Source organism: Impatiens glandulifera, chromosome 9, assembly GCF_907164915.1.
Source record: "Impatiens glandulifera chromosome 9, dImpGla2.1, whole genome shotgun sequence".
Taxonomy (NCBI): domain Eukaryota; kingdom Viridiplantae; phylum Streptophyta; class Magnoliopsida; order Ericales; family Balsaminaceae; genus Impatiens; species Impatiens glandulifera.
In genome coordinates, this window is record NC_061870.1 from 22,671,985 (window position 1) to 22,690,637 (window position 18,653).

General features: G+C 32.9%; 2 non-coding genes and 2 pseudogenes across 2 annotated transcripts; all 4 read left to right on the forward strand.

Annotated features, from left to right (window-relative positions):
* Positions 1–13,548: 13,548 nt before the first annotated feature.
* Positions 13,549–13,631, forward strand: LOC124916877 (annotated as a pseudogene).
* Positions 13,632–13,896: 265 nt separating this feature from the next.
* On the forward strand, positions 13,897–13,987 carry LOC124916861. The gene has a single exon (XR_007096948.1). It is a non-coding gene; the product is annotated as a small nucleolar RNA Z43 (small nucleolar RNA).
* A 486-nt stretch (positions 13,988–14,473) lies between these two features.
* Positions 14,474–14,571, forward strand: LOC124916848. The gene has a single exon (XR_007096936.1). It is a non-coding gene; the product is annotated as a small nucleolar RNA snR60/Z15/Z230/Z193/J17 (small nucleolar RNA).
* Positions 14,572–14,821: 250 nt separating this feature from the next.
* On the forward strand, positions 14,822–14,905 carry LOC124916874 (annotated as a pseudogene).
* Positions 14,906–18,653: the final 3,748 nt, after the last annotated feature.

The window sequence follows — 18,653 nt, forward strand, 5'->3', positions numbered from 1 at the left end:
CAATATCTTAATCTTCACCACCATCAAACTACTTCCTCTATTATCATCTCATATTTTCTACATATGTCCAACTATAAGAGTTGATCACAACTTCAATGTATTTTTTTACACAGTTAAAAATCGAGAAAATCATTACTGATTGTTATAGTCGATATCGACTATTAAAAGTCAAGAAAATTATTACCAATTGTAAAAGTTAATGACGGTAAAAGTTGATGCTTACCGACAATAAAAGTCGACCCCGACTATAAAAGTTGAGAATCATTACCGATGGTAAAAGTAGAGAAAGTCATTATCGATGGTTAAAGTCGAGAAAATAATTACCGATTGAAAATTCAATGTCAATCATGGGCCCTACATTCGTTCTAAATCATTACTCGGTCTCCCCAAAATCTTTTATCATTAAATACATATTTATTGATAATCAATTGGTTAATATCATCACCAAAGGACTTGGCTCAAATTATTTTGTCTTATTACGCCCTAAACTCACGAGAAGACATATCACTCATCTCTCAAAAGACTTTTGAATTTTTCTCAAGAGACTTTTGGTTTCATCTACATCTAAATCAAAGAATCATCATTAATGTTAATTACTTGTAACCTTTCATTACTATCTTCTATTCTTCTATACTATAAATACTAGAACATGTAAATTTTAATATCAATTCAATAACAATGTAACTCCTTAGAGTTTATCATCTCTCTTATTGTATTCTCTACATTCTCCATTTCATTTTAATTTTCTATCTATTTATCTTTCCATTTCAATTATTTTAACTACTTTAACTTGGCATCAGAGCATTCATTAAGATTAACACCTGCAATCCTACCAAACTCTTTCAATCGGATTGAGGAGAAACATACATGAGTTTTAGATTCTATATTGAATCGTGTTCACGTACGAATAAACAAAATGGTGTTGTCGAATGTAAGATTTACCACCTAAAAGAAACGTGTTACATTCTTCTTGTTGATGTCTTTAGGTCTTTATATTTTGAGATGATGTCATTCTATAAACTCATCTCATCAATATGTCTTTCTCTAAATGTCTCAACCATATATGTTATCATTACTTTTGTTACACCCTCTTTATCTTTAAAATTATAAAATTTCTCTCTCAATTATTTATACACTTATATTTTCTCTCATTCACCATCATTTTCTCATCATTTTCACTTTCACCATTACATATTCTTTAAATCCCATCATTCTCAACATCTTAATCTTGACAACCATCAAACTTCTTCCTCTCTTGTCATCTCGCATTTTCTACATATGTCCAACTATAAAAGTTGCCGACTGTTAAAAGTTGAGAAAATCATTATTGATTGTTAAAGTCGATGCCGATTATTAAAAGTCGAGAAAATCATTACCAACTGTAAAAGTTGAGAAATTCATTACCGAAGGAAAAACTCGAGAAAGTCATTACCGATGGTTAAAATTGAAAATTCGATGTCAACCATGGGCCCTACATTCATCCTAAATCTTTACTTAGTCTCCCTGAAATCTCTCATCATCAAATACATATTTATTAATAATCAATTGGTTAATATCATCACCAAAGGACTTGACTCAAATTATTTTGTCTTTGAGGGAAGGTATTAAAGGCTAATATAATACCGACTATAAAAGTTAGAGAAAATCATTACTGGTGGTAAAAGTCGAGAGAAAGTCATTACCCATGGTTAAAATCGAGAAAATAATTACCTATTGAAAATTCAATGTCAACCATGGGCCCTACATTCATCCCAAATCATTACTTAGTTAGTCTCCCTGAAATCTCTCATCATTAAATACATATTTATTGATAATCAATTGGTTAATATCATCACTAGTTTCAAATTATAAATTATTTTATCTTTTAGGGAAGGTATTAAAGACTTAACATATCATCAATATTCAAGGATAAGAGAAGATCAATCACTCATCTCTCAAAAGACTTTTGAGTTTTTCTCAAAAGACTTTTGGATAAAATATTACTTATAACCTTTCATTTACTATCTTCTTTACTGTAAATACTAGTACATATAAATGTTAATATCAATTCAATAATGTAACTCCTTAGAGTTTATCCTCTCTCTTATTCTCTACATTCTCAATTTCATTCAAATCAATCTTTTTGCTTATCTTTCCATTTCATTCACTTTAACTCCCCACAACTATGACTTTTCGTTTACATAGAGCACTTCCAATGAGAATTGAACTCGTGACATTTTGGTCTTTTGTCGACTCTTTCTATCGGGCTACTCTGATGGGGTATATTATCACCTTGTTCTAGATGGTAGAGAGTTAATTCTACTTGGATTAATTTAGAAATGTTAAAAATACAAGAGTATTGGTTTTTAATCGTGTCACAAATTAATTTAGTAGAAATGTGATTGAGGCAATTTTCTTCAATATTTGTGTTCATAGAATTGAAAATTAAAGACATGACTTGGTGATTGTCCTTGTTCAAAGCCTCAAACTTTGAGTTCGTGGGGGTTAGAACAAAGTATTAAATTAAATACTTATTTCATTTACCATATATCAAAATTCGGATTAGACGTCCATGAATTGCACAACTGATTTTATGGGTTTTTGAGAATGAGCGGTGGAGTATGGAGTAATATTATATTCTTCTTTTGAAGGAAGAACATAGGAGTTATGGCCGTGAGGACCATATAACACTAGCGTAGTGGGAGAAGAAGTAGGAAGAGACGACGAAACATCTTTCGATTTTGTCATTGGAAAGATAGAAGTCGATTGTTTGAAAGAGAATGGTCGGTGAGGTGATCGGAGAAGAGAATATGAATCAGATACTTTGTAAGAAACTATAATATTGAGAATATGAAAATATTATATTATCTTGTATGTATATTAGTTTACTTTATATACAAGAAATAAATAAACAAAGTTAAAATTGACTAAGTTTGTGAGGTGTGGATCAAAATTGTATCTTATTTTTAAATATATAGGAACCTTGTTTTAATTGGGCATATTGAATTTAATTTGTTTGCTTAATGTAATATATGTATATATTCTTTTATTTTGTTTTTAGACATAATATTTATATATTGGTTTTAAATAAGTTACAAATTAAATATTTATAGTTCAAATATTTTTTTTGGTTAAATCAAATTTGTTTATTTTTATTCAATTAGAAGTTTAAAAAACCTATTAATTTATGGAACACTATCCATTAAATCAAAACTACCTTATAAAATAATATAAGGTAAACGGCTGCCACAATATTCCTCATCCTCTTCGGACTACTCCATTGAATCAAATAGCTCATGTTAAATCTCGGACAACACTATCGAATCTTGCTCTTTGTGTTTATCCTCCTTCTTCTAGGACAACCCCATCGAACCAACTACCCATGTTTCTTCTCGGACAACAATATCGAATCTCATTACTTATTATTTTTCATCCTCCTCAGACAGACCTATCGAATTAAACTACTCGTATTCCTCCTTAGAAAGTACCGTTGATTCTCGCTCATCGTGTTTCTTCTCCTCTTCAGACAGTCCCAACGAATCTAATTACTCGTGTTACTCCTCATCCTATTCGGACAACACTATTGAATTCAACTGCTAGTGTTTTCCATATCCAAGTCAATTTATTAGAAAATCAATATGAATAACAAGTAATGTGGCATTCTCAATCTCTTTATCAAACATATTTGTTAAAAGATAAAGAGATGGTATTGAATGTTATATTGAATTATATATGTTAAAGAAATTAATATAATAATGATATTATCACAATGTTATAATATTGTGATTATATTTTACATATATATTCTTCTATTTACGATAACTTCTCACCTCAAATAATATTTGAGTAGTTTGTTTTCCCTTTTTCTTTCGCTTTTCTATTTCTTGGTTGGAAGCCACTTATGCTTCTCTCGATGGTCTGAACGTGCTCCACATGCAAAGAAGTGCACAATCATGCACTTCATCTTCAACTTTCGTTTGTTTTTTATTTTTGTTCTTAGATTTCATACTGGTTTTATTTTGGTTTATTTGTCATTTTTAATTTGATTTATTTATCATTTTAATTGTTGGCTAGTATTTCAATAGCATCAAGTATTCCATCTTCAGTAATATATGAATAGGGTTTAAGGGGTCTTTAGCTGAGTAAGATAGGTCTTAAAGAGCCAGGATATTGAATATCTAGGACTCTCAGTCAGTCCTAGACTATGACCCATCTTTGCAAAGTAAGAGTGAGGCCAAGAAGAAAGCTAAGTGTCACGGACCATTTGTGGGAGGGCCCAATCAAGAGGAGTAGAGGTCCATCAAAGTCATGGCCCAATCCAAGAAGGGAGAAAAGTGGAGGAACAACCAAACAAGACTTAACCAAAACCACACTCAATCTTAATGTCTTGTCCACACTCCATCTATTACCAAAACCACACTCAATCTATCTCCTTGCCCACACTCAACCTATCCATCATTAATGCATTTAATGCTCTACTTGTAATTTACACAATCTCCTTTAAATACATGTAGTCACACCTTGTAAAGAGTTGATGTTGAATACAATCTTATTCTCAAGCTTTGTTTCTCTCTCTAAGTATTCTTGCATTGAGTTTTTTTGTTTCAAAAAGGTTTACTAAGTTAGAATCTCTTTGATCTAACTTAGTGCCACACAGATCTAATTTTAGCCCGTGACAAGTGGTATCAGAGCAAGGTTGTGCTTCCTTACTCAAGTTGCAAGAGATGGATTCGAGTGCCAACGTCATGAAGGTTCTGATCATCGAACAAGTGGACAAAGTGCCTAGGAGGGGCAAGTCCGTCGAGATGAGTGCTGCCATGGAAGCTCGGGTGACCCGGCTTGAGGAAGGCATGAGCGAGCACCAAGAAGCTCTCAAAGTGTTTAGCATAGTGGCCGATAGAGTGAAGGTACTTAAAGAAGAAGGTGAAAAGCTAGAGAACGAAATCATAGGAATCATCAACAACTCGAAGCATAGCATTCGAGACGAAGTGCTTGGGATGTTTCGAGTAAATGTTGATGATATCCGAAATGAGGTACTTAAAGCAATCCGTGGAGAAGTCCAAGGAACGATCGATGCCTTCTAAAGGGAAATGATGGGAAGGATCGAAGGCTTGGAGTGGCGGATTGGGTGGAATGGAGGAGAGGAACTTTGAGGCGCGACACTCATCGAATTGATGTTCCCAAACCAACTTCATTCAAAGGCTCAAAGAGCGCAAGGGAAGTGAATGACTTCATATGGAACATGGAGAGGTATTTTAAGGCATCCAACATACTTGAGGATCGCATCAAGTTACAAACGATGCCATTTTTCTTGATAGATATGGCGTTGTTGTGGTGGAGGAGACGTGAAGCCGACATTGAACGAGGTACGTTACGAATGGAAACATGGGTGGATTTCAAGACCGAGTTCAAACGTCAATTCTTCCCCAATAACGCTGATTTCGAAGCCTGAAAGCGTTTAAGCCAACTCACACACTCCCAATCCATAAAGGAGTATGTGAGGGAGTTCCAAGAGTTGATTCTAGAGTTACCTAGTCTCATCGAATAAGAGGCCATGTTCACCTTTGTTAATGGCCTAAATATGTGGGCGCAGTTAGAACTACAAAGGGCGAAAGTGCAGAACGTCTCGGAGGCAATTGCAATTGCAGAAAGGCTGATTGCGCTTAAAACGTCTGTGGATAGACTAAAGTTCAATAAGGACAACAAGGAGAAAGGTGGGGGAGACCTCCAACCCAAGAAGTGGCAACCAAACAGAAATCCTAGAAGGCAAGCCGACGAAACGGGTAAGCCTAGAACTTGTCATATTTGTGGTGCCACCAACCAACTCAAGTTCATGTGTCATTTCAAAGGGAAAAAAGTTGCGGCAGTCCAATGAGCCGAGTCTTCCGATGATGAAGAAGGGGCTCAACTGGGATCTTTAAGGTTTCTCAATGCTGTTAAGGCTAGCGTTGTTGAGCGAATTAAAGGAACGAAAAGGGGTTCAATGTTTGTTGAGGCGATGATCGAAGGAAAGCGCGTGAAAGCCCTTGTCGACACTAAGGCAACCCACAACTTCATGCGTGAAGGAGTGGCTAAGGAGCTTGGTCTCCACAACAACCAATGACGGGGGACCATCAAGTCCGTGAACACGAAAGCCAAGTCGGTGGCCGGTGAAGCTAAGGAAGTGAAAATCCAGATCGGAGACTAGAGCGGAAAGGTTTCATTTTCGGTAACCCCCCTTGACGATTACGATGTATTACTAGGACTATGATGGTTCGATCAAGTACGTGCGTGTATAATTCCCTATTCTTATTTGTTGGTCATCTTGGATCACGAAAAATCTAGTGGCATACCGGTGAGAAGGGAACTAGACAGAATGGGAATGTTATCGGCTATACAATTTAACCGAGGCCTCCAACAAGGTGAATAGACTTTTGCCGCTTTCGCTATGATAAAAGATGAGGACGATTCCAAGGTGGGAGTAGAAGTGTCCAAAGAAGTCCAAGAAGTGTTGGAGGAGTTCAAAGACACGATGCCTAATGAACTCCCAAGGAAATTACCTCCAAAACGGGACGTGGACCATAAAATTGAGTTAGTGACAGACGCATTGCCACCATCTCGCACGCCCTATATAATGGCACCTTTCGAGCTAAAGGAGTTGCATAAACAATTGAAATAGTTGCTTGATGCGGGAATGATCCAGCCATCCAAATCGCCCTACGGTGCTCCGGTGCTAATCCAAAAGAAGCACGATGGGTCATTGAGGATGTGTGTAGATTACCGGGCATTGAACAAGTTGACCGTTCGAAACAAGTATCCGATCCCGATTGTTGGTGAGTTATTCGATCAACTTGGAGGAGTCAAGTGGTTCTCAAAGATCGACTTACAGTCCAGATATTGGCAAGTGAGGATTGTAAAAGGGGATGAGACTTAGTCCACCATGGTTACGAGGTGTGGATCTTATGAATTTCTTGTCATGCCTTTTGGTCTAACAAATGCACCAGCCACATTCTACACCCTTATGAACAAGGTCTTCCACCCTTACTTAGATAAGTTTGTGATAGTTTACCTTGACGATATTGTCGTATACTCGTCCACCTTGCATGAGCATGTGGAGTATTTGAGATTGGTTCTCCAAACCTTGCGAGAGAATGAGTTATACGCCAAATGGGAGAAGTGCTTGTTTGCCCAAGATCAAGTGATGTTTTTTTGTCATCGAGTGAAGTCAGGGTGTATTATGATGGATGAGGTCAAGGTCAAAGCCATTAAAGAATGGGAAGCGCCTAAAACCGTACCTCAACTTCGTTCATTCCTTGGTTTAGTGAATTACTACCGCAAGTTCGTCATAGGGTACTCAAAAATAGTCGGTCCCTTGACCGACCTTTTGAAGAAAGATCAATCATGGAGGTGGGATGAAAAGTGTGTGGAAGCCTTCGAGGGACTCAAGGCCAAAGTCACCAAACAACCGGTGTTAGCACTGCTGGACCATACCAGAGAGTACGAGGTGCAGACCGATGCATCTGACTTTGACATTGGAGGTGTGTTGATGTAAGAGGGGCACCCTATTGCATACGAAAGCCGAAAGTTAAACGATACGGAACGACAATACACGGTCCATGAGAAAGATATGACGACAGTTGTGCATTGCTTACGTACATGGAGGCACTATTTGCTTGGAAGAAGATTCATGGTACATACCGACAACGTAGCCACTAGCTACTTCCAAATGCAAAAGAAGTTAACTCCTAAGCAAGATAAGTGGCAAGAATTCTTAGCCGAGTTTGATTACACATTGGAGTACAAGGCGGGAGTTACCAATCGTGTAGCCGACGCTTTAAGCCGTAAGGCGGAGTTGGCCGCCATTAGTCAACCAGAGACCAACATAAGGGAACGCATACGGAATGGCCTAGAGAAGGACCCCAATGCGCTAAGACTCATGGAGTTTTCTCAAAGCGGAAAGACTCAAAGATTTTGGGTCGACGACGAATTACTCCTAACTAAAGGAAACCGTGTGTTCGTACCCAAGTGGGGATGTTTGCGTCACGACGTCTTGAAGGAGAGTCATGATTCAAAATGGGCGGGTCACCCAGAAATGCACGGCACCATGGCGTTGATGGAGGAATCATATTATTGGCCCAAAATGTGGGATGATGTGGAAGCTTATGTACGGACTTGTCTTAATTGCCAACAAGACAAGATCAAACAACATCAACCAGGCGGTTTGCTCCAACCATTATCAGTGTCGGAACATCCATTCGAAAGAATCTCGATGGATTACATCACAACACTACCCAAGTCCGATGGGTACGGGTCGATCATAGTGGTGGTTGATCATTTTTCCAAGTATGGAACTTTTATTCCGGCACCATCCGACATCATGGCTGTCGATACAACCAAGTTGTTCTTGAAACACATTGTGAAGCATTGGGGAGTACCAAAGACGATCGTCAACGATAGATATCATCGCTTCACTAGGAAATTTTGGTCGGAGTTGTTCAAGTTGATGGGCACTAATTTAGAATTCTCAACCAGCGTCCATCCACAAACCGATGGATAGACAGAAAAGGTCAATGCCTTGCTATAATTATATCTAAGACACTACGTGAGCGCCAACCAAAAGGACTAGCGCAGACTTCTGAATACGACATAGTTCTCATATAATTTTCAAAAAAACGAATCAACTGGGCGCAGTCCGTTCGAACTAGCGACAGGGAGGCAACCAACGACTCCGCAAAGTTTGGCGACCAGTTATGTAGATCAAAGCCCGTCCGCCTATACATTTGCCAAATCCTTAGGAGAGGAGAAAGATCTTGCTCGAGCGTCTTTAAATAAGGCCGCCAAGAAGATGAAGAAGTGGGCGAACCTAAAAAGGCGTGCAGTTGAATTCGATGTGGGAACAAAGTAATGGTGAAGTTTTTTCCACAACAATTCAAGTCTCTACGATCTGTGCACAAGGGGCTTGTACGTAGATATGAAGGACCATTTATAATCGAGGGGCGCGTGGGAAAGGTCGCATATCGATTGGAGTTGCCACCCAAACTAAAGATCCATCCGGTATTCCACGTAAGTAAACTTAAACTATTTCACGAGGATACAGAGAATGTAGAGAGGGGACAATCCAATCGAGCGGCAACGGTCGTCACGACATCCTTCGATAAGGATATCACGGAAATTATATCTCATAGAGTGATTAGAAGAAGGGGTGTACCCCCTTCCGTCGAATACTTTGTACGATGGAAAGACCTTCCCGATGCCGAGAATAGCTAGGAAAAAGAAGACCATTTGTGGCCATTCAAGCAGAAGATCGAAGAATACCGGTCCAAAGTCGAGCCGAGGGCGGCCACAACTTAGGTGGGGGAGTATGTCACAGCCCATTTGTGGGAGGGCCCAATCAAGAGGAGTAGAGGTCCATCAAAGTCATGGCCCAATCCAAGAAGGGAGAAGAGTGGAGGAACAACCAAACAAGACTTAACCAAACCATACTCAATCTTAATGTCTTGTCCACATTCCATCTATTACCAAAACCACATTCAATCTATCTCCTTGCCCACACTCAACCTATCCGTCATTAATGCATTTAATGCTTTACTTGTAATTTACACAATCTCCTTTAAATACATGTAGTCATACCTTGTAAATAGTTGATGTTGAATAGAATCTTATTCTCAAGCTTTGTTTCTCTCTCTAAGTATTCTTACATTGAATTTTCTTGTTTCAAAAAGTCTTACTAAGTTATAATCTATTCGATCTAACTTAGTGCCACATAGATCTAATTTTATCCCATGACATAAGAGAAAGCAGACAGAGACAACTTCAATACATTAAATAGAAACTTTTGTGGGCCTACTAGACAAGAGAGAGTTGGTTAGACCGCATAATGCAAACATGACAAATGCACATCTTTATATTGTACAATTGTCGTCTTGTATGTAGTAATTACCATAAAAGAGCCCCGAATGCTAAGGGCGGATGAGCGGTAATACAAGATCGAAAGGAATGTATTGGAAGGTCAACCAGAGCTACTTTGTTTAGTGCAATAGGAAATAATTTTCTAAGGTCAATATGTGGACATGCCTTGGGCTAGCTCCATTCATAGTTCACCTACGAGGCAATATGATTAACACCGGGAGCTGTAGTATGAGTTTAGCTATTGTCGATTAAAAACGGCCCAAGACCTCTCCCCACAGGCCCCCAAAATTAATCATTCCTTCAAAACAAATGATAATGATGAATTCAGATCTAGATCTAGATCTAAAACTCAAATTACTGTTTTAAATAGTTTGCGCAAGAAAAATCATTAGTTGAACGACTTTTATGGAAGGTCTAGAAACTGAAAGCATGACCGAGGCAATCAAGGGCCTTCCCTTCCTCAAACTTTGGTTGAGATTTTCAAACTTGAGATGCTCCAGGTTAGACCTTTGAAGAATAAAGTTGCCTTTACCGAGAGAGATAAAAGAACTCCGACATTGATTTGTGCGCCTTCTAAATAAGGAATTCAACCTGCGAAAAGAGTACATTATCTGGGTTTCATACAATCCCTTCCCACTTGTGAGCATTCGAATAAATGAGTAGATCTGGCTTGAGGCAACGAAATCATCTCACTCATGAAATGAAAATCTTGATACACTTGACTTTTTGATAAAAAGAGCTTAGACAAGCCTTGTGCCAGATGATGACCAAGCTACTTATATAAGAGAGTGACCCGCCCCAAGTGAATATGAAAAAACAAAGTTTTCTTACGCCCACAGACCAATTTATGATGTCTTCGTTGCTAACTTTCGTCAAGTAGGCCCCATGAATTGGCCAAGATCTGATTCGGCTAATGATACCTCGATCCTGAAGCCTTCGGAGTATCTTTTTTATAGGCGCATTTATTTGTATGGGAATTCTTTTCTAATAGATTTCACTTAGTGTTCCCCTACTTCCCCCGCCACCTTCCGACGTGCTCTGGTATATAGTGATAACTTCCGGGCATGAGTGCCCCATCGTGAGACTGTTTGTTGAACGTCTGTTGGCAAAGAGATTCAATTGAATAACCTTAGGTTGTAAGCCTATACTCATTATAATACAGAATAAGAAGTAGGTTGACGCTTTATTGCTTATTTGTCACTCGTTATTGTTAATTTATAGCGGGTTCCACCTATATGGAAAATGACACAAACCTTATTTCAATCTTATCGAATGCCCAAAATCAGAACATTCATATCCACTATATTTCCTTAGATAGGCTATAAAAAATAAGGTCTTAAGTAAAAAGAAAGACTTAGAACAGTCACTTTCGAAAGTCCCATAATCATTAATTTATTTAGGAAGAAAGAAAAGAGAATAGACTAATCATTGGAATAGTAGCGTCTACGAGCCTCCCGCTTCGGTACCATATACTTTTTTACCAGTTGACATGTCAATCCTTTGCGTAGCTAGAACTCACACAAACAAAAATGAGACTCTAAATCATTAATTCTTTTGTCTTTCCGATCTAATTCTTCCCGAAGACATTTCATTTCATATGTTCGTATCATATTTTCTCTACCAGCGTAGTTTGTAACATTCAATGGCGTTGCGCCACAAGAAACGAAAAACTAATACTATATATAGTCATGGATGCTCATCTAGAAACTAAAGCAAAGTTTCATCCCGCTTGGATAGCGAAGTAAACACCTGAGCAAACCTACATTCTCTTGTCCTGCTAACTCTGTTTCTAATAGGGCCGCATACCACATAATATTAAGTCCAAGATCGATTTTATCTCTGGAATGGCATTAGCTAGAGAGAAGGATCAAAGATCAAACTTACTATTAGGAATCTAGTGTCTGTATTAATTTCATACTGCGCAGAATCTCAATAACCAATTTTCCATTTTTTATTATTAAAGTTTTAGGTGCTACTTTTGGTACTACTCTTATTTTACACAATCCAAGAACTTCCATAACGTTAAAAAATCATTGCATGGAGTGACACATTAGCAAAACCGATAGAAAACTCAGTTTTAAAGTAAAGCAGCTATATAGTTGATTGACTAGCTTAGTAATTTTAAACTTAAATAGTTCAAAAACAACTCGAAACCTAAAGAGAAGAGATGTATGAAGTCTGGCTAAGAAATTTACATACAAGACCTTGATGTCGCATTCACAGGATCTTATTTCAGACGTCATGGCTTGGAGCTTAATCTCGATCTAAATTTAGACATTAAGTGTCCGGTCTTCAATTGATGTCTTGATCAAGTAATTAAGAGATGAGACTATAGTCATATTTCTTGTTAGGCATATTAACCAATCAATAAAAGAATATGAAACATACGAGAAAAGGTTAGGACAATGAAGTATGTGAAGTGGTTGAATTTTCAAGTTGTTCCAACCACAAATAGATTGAATTCCAAGAGCCAAATGTATTCTCTACCGTTGTAGGTCCTTCTATTGTAGCTAAAACGACGTCTTTTTATTTTTTGTTTTATTGCGGCACAAAAGAATAAGAAGTTATATTTTGTATTTATCTCAGTATTTATAATGATTTTTAAATATTAATTATAAAATAAATAAATTAAGTGGATATAACGAAGATTTCTCCTTTGACTATTTATGCGGTTTGCGAATAAGCATGTCATTTTAGTCCCGACGGGTCGGGGACTCGAAGGAACCGAACCGATTGGTTCAGGTAATTTGTTAGCTTTTCGGTTTTGGGTAATTTCGGGTCGAAACCGATTGGTTCCGGTTCGATTTCGGGTACCCGAAAAAACAATTCGTTTTTTTTAAATATTTTTTTAAATGTCTCTCTTTTTTTTTATTATTGATTTCATTTGATTCAGTTTCATTTATTATTAATTTTTTTTTATAATACAACATTTTTAATTTTTTTTATCTTCAATTATGCAATAAAATGACTGAACCAAAATGGAGATATGAGAGGGAATAAAAGAAGAGGTAAAAGAAAGATAATTAGCCATTAGACAGAGAATTAATTTTTATTATTAACATTAATTTTTTTATAAATATTAATTTTTAATATTAATATTTGTTTTTCTTATAAATATTATTTATTTTTATATGTTATAATTTAGGACGGTTTATTTTATTTTAATAAATATAATATTTTAAATTTTTTATTAAATAATTTTTAAAATTTAATATAAATTGATTTGTTTTTATGTATTATTAAATATTTTAAAATTAAGTTAAAAAGTTAAAATTTTATTAAATTGATTAAATTATGTTCAACTAATAAAAACATCTTAAAAAAAATAAATGTTCAAAAATATATTAAAGTAATTAAATGAGTAAAAATAATCGGATAAATTAAGTGTCCATTTTTTCTCGATTTTTTGGGCAATTTCGGATCCGGTTGAAATTTTAAACCCGGAAATTTGCCATATCTATTTGCCCGTTAAACCCGGCAAATTCCCAAGTAGCCAAGAAAACAAACCCTAGCAAAAAGAAGGTGAAAACCTAATTTTGAGCTCCCTATATAATCACGCTATACCTGATCTCCAAATACGCACGATCGATAATAGTAGAGAGATCATCTTCTCACTTCTCGCCTACGTTTAAGATGAGTTCTTTGTCTAATTTGTAAGTATTATTTATGCTTGTGAAGATTGGACTGTGATGATTAATCACAATAGGTCTCGTTCGTCGTAATGGTTAATATTCCTTGACGAAAATCTACTGTTTACTGAGTCCTTTCTCACATCTTCTCCCATTTCTTGCCCCTTATTCATTTTCATTCTATGGCCAATGATTAAATTTATTTAATTGACAAGCATATGTCTGAATTTTCATTTGTTGATACATTAATCTTCTCTATGAGGCCAATTTTATAATTTCTTCAATCTTTCTGCTTGATTCAATAAATTTTGATCTTTAATTAGGGTATCTCCCCCCTTTGTTTTAAATTAAAGCTGTCACCTTTAATCCTTTGAAAGGTTGTAGATTTTTTATGAAGTTGGGACTATGACGATTACATAATTGGTCTCGTTCGTCGTAATGGCTTTGCCTTGACGACAATTCTGATATATCACCACCCATAAACTGAGTCCCATTTCGAATTGTCTCTAAATGACAAATCTTTGTTTTTATCTTAATTTTTCTTTGTTTTCTACTGTATGGGCAATGATCAATCTTATTAAAAAGGCTACCTGTTATGGTTTAACTGTTAAATCTATGTTTTTGTTGCCTATGATGAATGAAAATAGTATTTACAGTATGAACTTCATGATTACTACAATACTGCCTTCCTTCTGAGTCTCTTGGTTGTTTTCTACTTTCTGTAATTTTGTTATTGGTTTTCATTTGGATTGTTACTTGGGGATTGGATGATGATTGTGCACATAGTTCTTCTTGAAGACATTCTTGAGTTTATTCTCAGGAAAATGATTTTTAAGATTTTATTTGTGCGTATAGCAAGATTCCTTTCTGCTTGAGTAATCTCTTGATACAGCAATAGAGATCTGCTCCAATGTAACTGGATTACATTTCTATATTTTAAATTTGATTTTTTTACTGTTAAAAAGAGATTTATGTTGATGGGTCAAATGATGATTGTAAATGCATAGTTCAGATGAAAAAATCTTTATGATTAATTTAATCTCAAATAGTCTTTCGCTCCTATCTGATGACCCATTCTTCTTTTTAAAGTTGGTTCTTTGTCTCTTTCAACTACCCAAGAACACAAATTCTAGAGAAGAGAACTGGAAAACCATGATCTTGGAATCATGATAAACCTTATCACACTATCCACGTGATGAATAAGTAAGGTCATTTTCTGATTTTGCCTACCATTTGATTACTAAAGTGTTTTTTTTTACAATGTTAGCCTATTGTGATGTTTTATGGTTAGATTATTTTATGAATTTACTATTTTTGTGAAGGTGGGACTGTGATGAATACACAATATAGGTCTCGTTCGTCGTAATGGCAAATTTGCCTTGACGAAATTTCTTCTATTAACTGAGTCCTATTTCACATTGTCTAATATTTTTATTGTTTTCTCATTGTTGAAGATATTATGGCCTATGATAAATTTCATTTAATTGACAAGCATATGTCTGAATTTACACATGTTGATAGATTAATTTTCTCTTTGAGGCCAATTTCCTAATTTCTTCAATGTATCTCCATGATTCAATGAATTTTGATCTTGAGCTTTAGAATTTTTATTTAAATAGTCTGAACAAGCTTTATCGATTCTGAAATTAGAGTATCTTCCACCTTTGCTTTAAATTAAAGGTGTACCCATTAATCCTTCCTTTGAAACTTGTAGATTTTTTATGAAGTTGGGTTTATGTTTTTGTTATCCATGATGAATGAAAATAGTATTTTCAGTATGAACTTCATGATTACTACAATACTCTTCTGACTATCTGGGTTGTTTTCTGCTTTATGTATCGTCCTGGTTTGTTTTCTGCATTATTACAAAGTTTATTTTCAGGAAAATGCTTTTGAGTAATCTCTTCTCCATCAATATCCATCAATAGAGAGTTGCTCCAATGTAACTTTATTTTATTTATATATTTTTTTATTCTTTTACTATATATTTGAACCAATTATATTAAGAGAAATGATAGGACAATGATTTGGAAAAAAAGATAAGGTCACGAATCTAGTTGTCACAATTATCTTCAAATTTATTTTCGGCCCATTGTTGTCAAATTATCTCCTCCATTCATTTTTCTTTGACGAAAATCACCCATACTTTCAAAACCTTATATATATTTATTGTGTGAACTCCAAGTCTTTCGTAGTTTTTTTAGCAATAGTTATGATTAAGATTTTTTTGATTGATAATGAACAATAAAAAAGTTTTATGTTTAACTATCGTTGAAAAAGTTTATAGAGATTTGAGTTCATCGATTGAATAAATTTAGGTTTTTGAGTTTGGAGACGATTTTCATTAGAGAGAAATGAAAGAAGGAGATGATTTGACGAAAATGTGCGGGAAATGAATTTAGAGATTTTTTATATCTCTGTAGATTTAAAAATGTCCTTAACTTAGGATATAAAGTTTAATGGTTTTGTAACCACCGGTTTTGAATTGTTGAGTGTCGAGAAACTCATGGAAGATGACTATTAAAAACAAGATTGAAATATTTTTAAGTATATGCAATTTTACTTTACATATTTTTTGAATATATATATATATTCAAATTCATCACTTTTAACAATCTTGTTAATTTCAATTTTCATATAATTTTTTTTTACATCTTATTAGTAATTATTTTCTTTGTTAGAAGTCATTAATATCATTCGAGTAAATTTAGTTAATATGAGTAGTTCTTATTTGTTAAATTTTGAAATGTAGAATTTTCAACTTTTTTCACTTAATAGACTCGTAATTCAATCCTTGATTATACATAATGATTGTCTCTTAATATAGTATTTATTCTTAACAAAATATCATTTTTTAAATAATATTTTTATCTAATCTTAATTATTTTCTTGTAATTTTATTTTTTATAAGTTACAAATTTAATATTGGGATCTTTTTAATTTTTATTTTGCCCTCTTATATATTATTTTTTCTTTTCTAAATTAATAAAATTAATATTTTTCTGATAAAAAATAACAATTGTTCCACAAACTAGTTTTACCCAAATATCAAATAGTTTTAAATTAAACAAAAATTAAAGAATATAGTAAAGTGACAATGAAAATCTAACTTTATAAACTCAATAATATCATGATCGATTTTCATTAAAAATATTTTATTAAAAACATTTTAATTAAAAAATGTTATTAGAAAACTGTAATTTAAAAAAAAAAATATTATCTTTTATTTACATTATATATAATAAATAAATAAATAAAATAATGGACAGTCACATCCTTCTACTCGCACTAACTAAATTATTAAACAAACTAGAGTTATTTCCTTATGTTGTAGGGTCATTTTACACGTGATAAACAATTTTTTAAAGATAAATATTGTTGATTACAATTTAGAATAAGATAAAAGATAAGTGTAAATTATAATATTATATAAATCACACCACCATTCATGAATATTATTAACAAAATTGAGTGAGTTTAAAAAAAATGACATATTTTTATACTAATAAATTATATTTTAAAAATTTTTCTTCTCATTTTTATAATATTAAGTACTTTAAAAGATAAATAAATCTTATTTTAAACTTTTAAGAGAAGACTCATATAATACCTTTAAATATGACAAATTATAGATATAAAAAATATTTAACAAAAAATTTAACTGAAATTAATCATTAATAAAATAATCAAAATTTTTTAACAATATAATAAAAAAAATCTTATAAATAAAATAAACAAATAACAATTACTGGAATCGCTCCGGTGATGTGAGACCCAACTTTTACTATCTATGAGCTGTTTTTATGACCTTACATTTTAGAAAGTTAGCGGGACATGAGAGCTTTTCAAGATAGATTGGTCCAGTTCCTACTGTAATTCATAAGAATATATTCGAGCTTTTCCTGCCTTTTCTCTCTTGGGCCCACCTCATTATCAGGATCAATTTCAGATATAAAAACTTTATTATTGACCTAAAAATATTATAATTTGACATATTATAATAAATAAATAAATTTATCAAACAAATTTTTGAATTAATAAAAAATAATAATAAAAAAATTAAATAACACCATTATATTATATTACTCAACTTTTAGGTGGTACAATTTAGCTTCACAATACTTCTTATCCTTAGAATAATTTGTCGAACTATAAAATGTGAAAATATTTGCATTGTTTTTATTATAAAAAAAATAAAAAAATATTTTTAAATATCTTAAATCAAAGATTATAATATAAAAAATATCATAGTTATAAAAAAATATGATCTTTAGGCACTTTTTTATATAAAAAAAATAAAACAATAAAAATTAACTAATAAGTTTTGCTTACAAAATACAAACTACATTATCATACTATTTGAAAAAAAATAAATTCTTTTAAAAGGTTAATCTAAATATTTTTAGAAAAATAAAATAAAGTTATAAAAATTTCAAAATTAATGTAATTTTCTAATTAACTTTTAATGATATGATATTTATTTTAGATTCATTATCTACCTATTTATTATTCAATTCCAAATTCAAGAAAAATAATAAAAGAAAAAAATATAATTCATATACATAATCAATCAAAAAATATAACTAAATTATAAGATAGAAAACAAAATGTGAATAAAAAAATAAATTAAACTTAAAATAATATTTAAAAAATTTTGATAAAAATAAAAAAAATATAAATTTGGTACATCAAATTTAAAATTACATTATTATTATTATTATTATTATTATTATATAATAAATGTTTGAAAATATTTAAACTTAATTTAGATATAATCAAATAAAAGTTATATTATCTTATGTCATTTTTTTAAAATCATATAAATTTTTTGATTTTTTTTTATTAAATATTATTTTATATGAGATAATAACATTTAAATTTAATATATATAATTAATTAAATAAATAATATTATGAGTTTATAACTATAATTTTAAAAATAATTTATTTTTATTTAAGTTATTTAAACTTAAAATAAAAATTGAGAAAATTTGATTGAAGAAGAAAGATAAAATTTAAAATTACATTATTATTATTATATAAATAAAGGTTATATCATTTCATATTATTTTTTTACATTATATAAATTTGTAATTTTAATTGTAAAAATTATTATACCCATATAAAAACGTACTATTAAAAAAAACATAAAAATTAA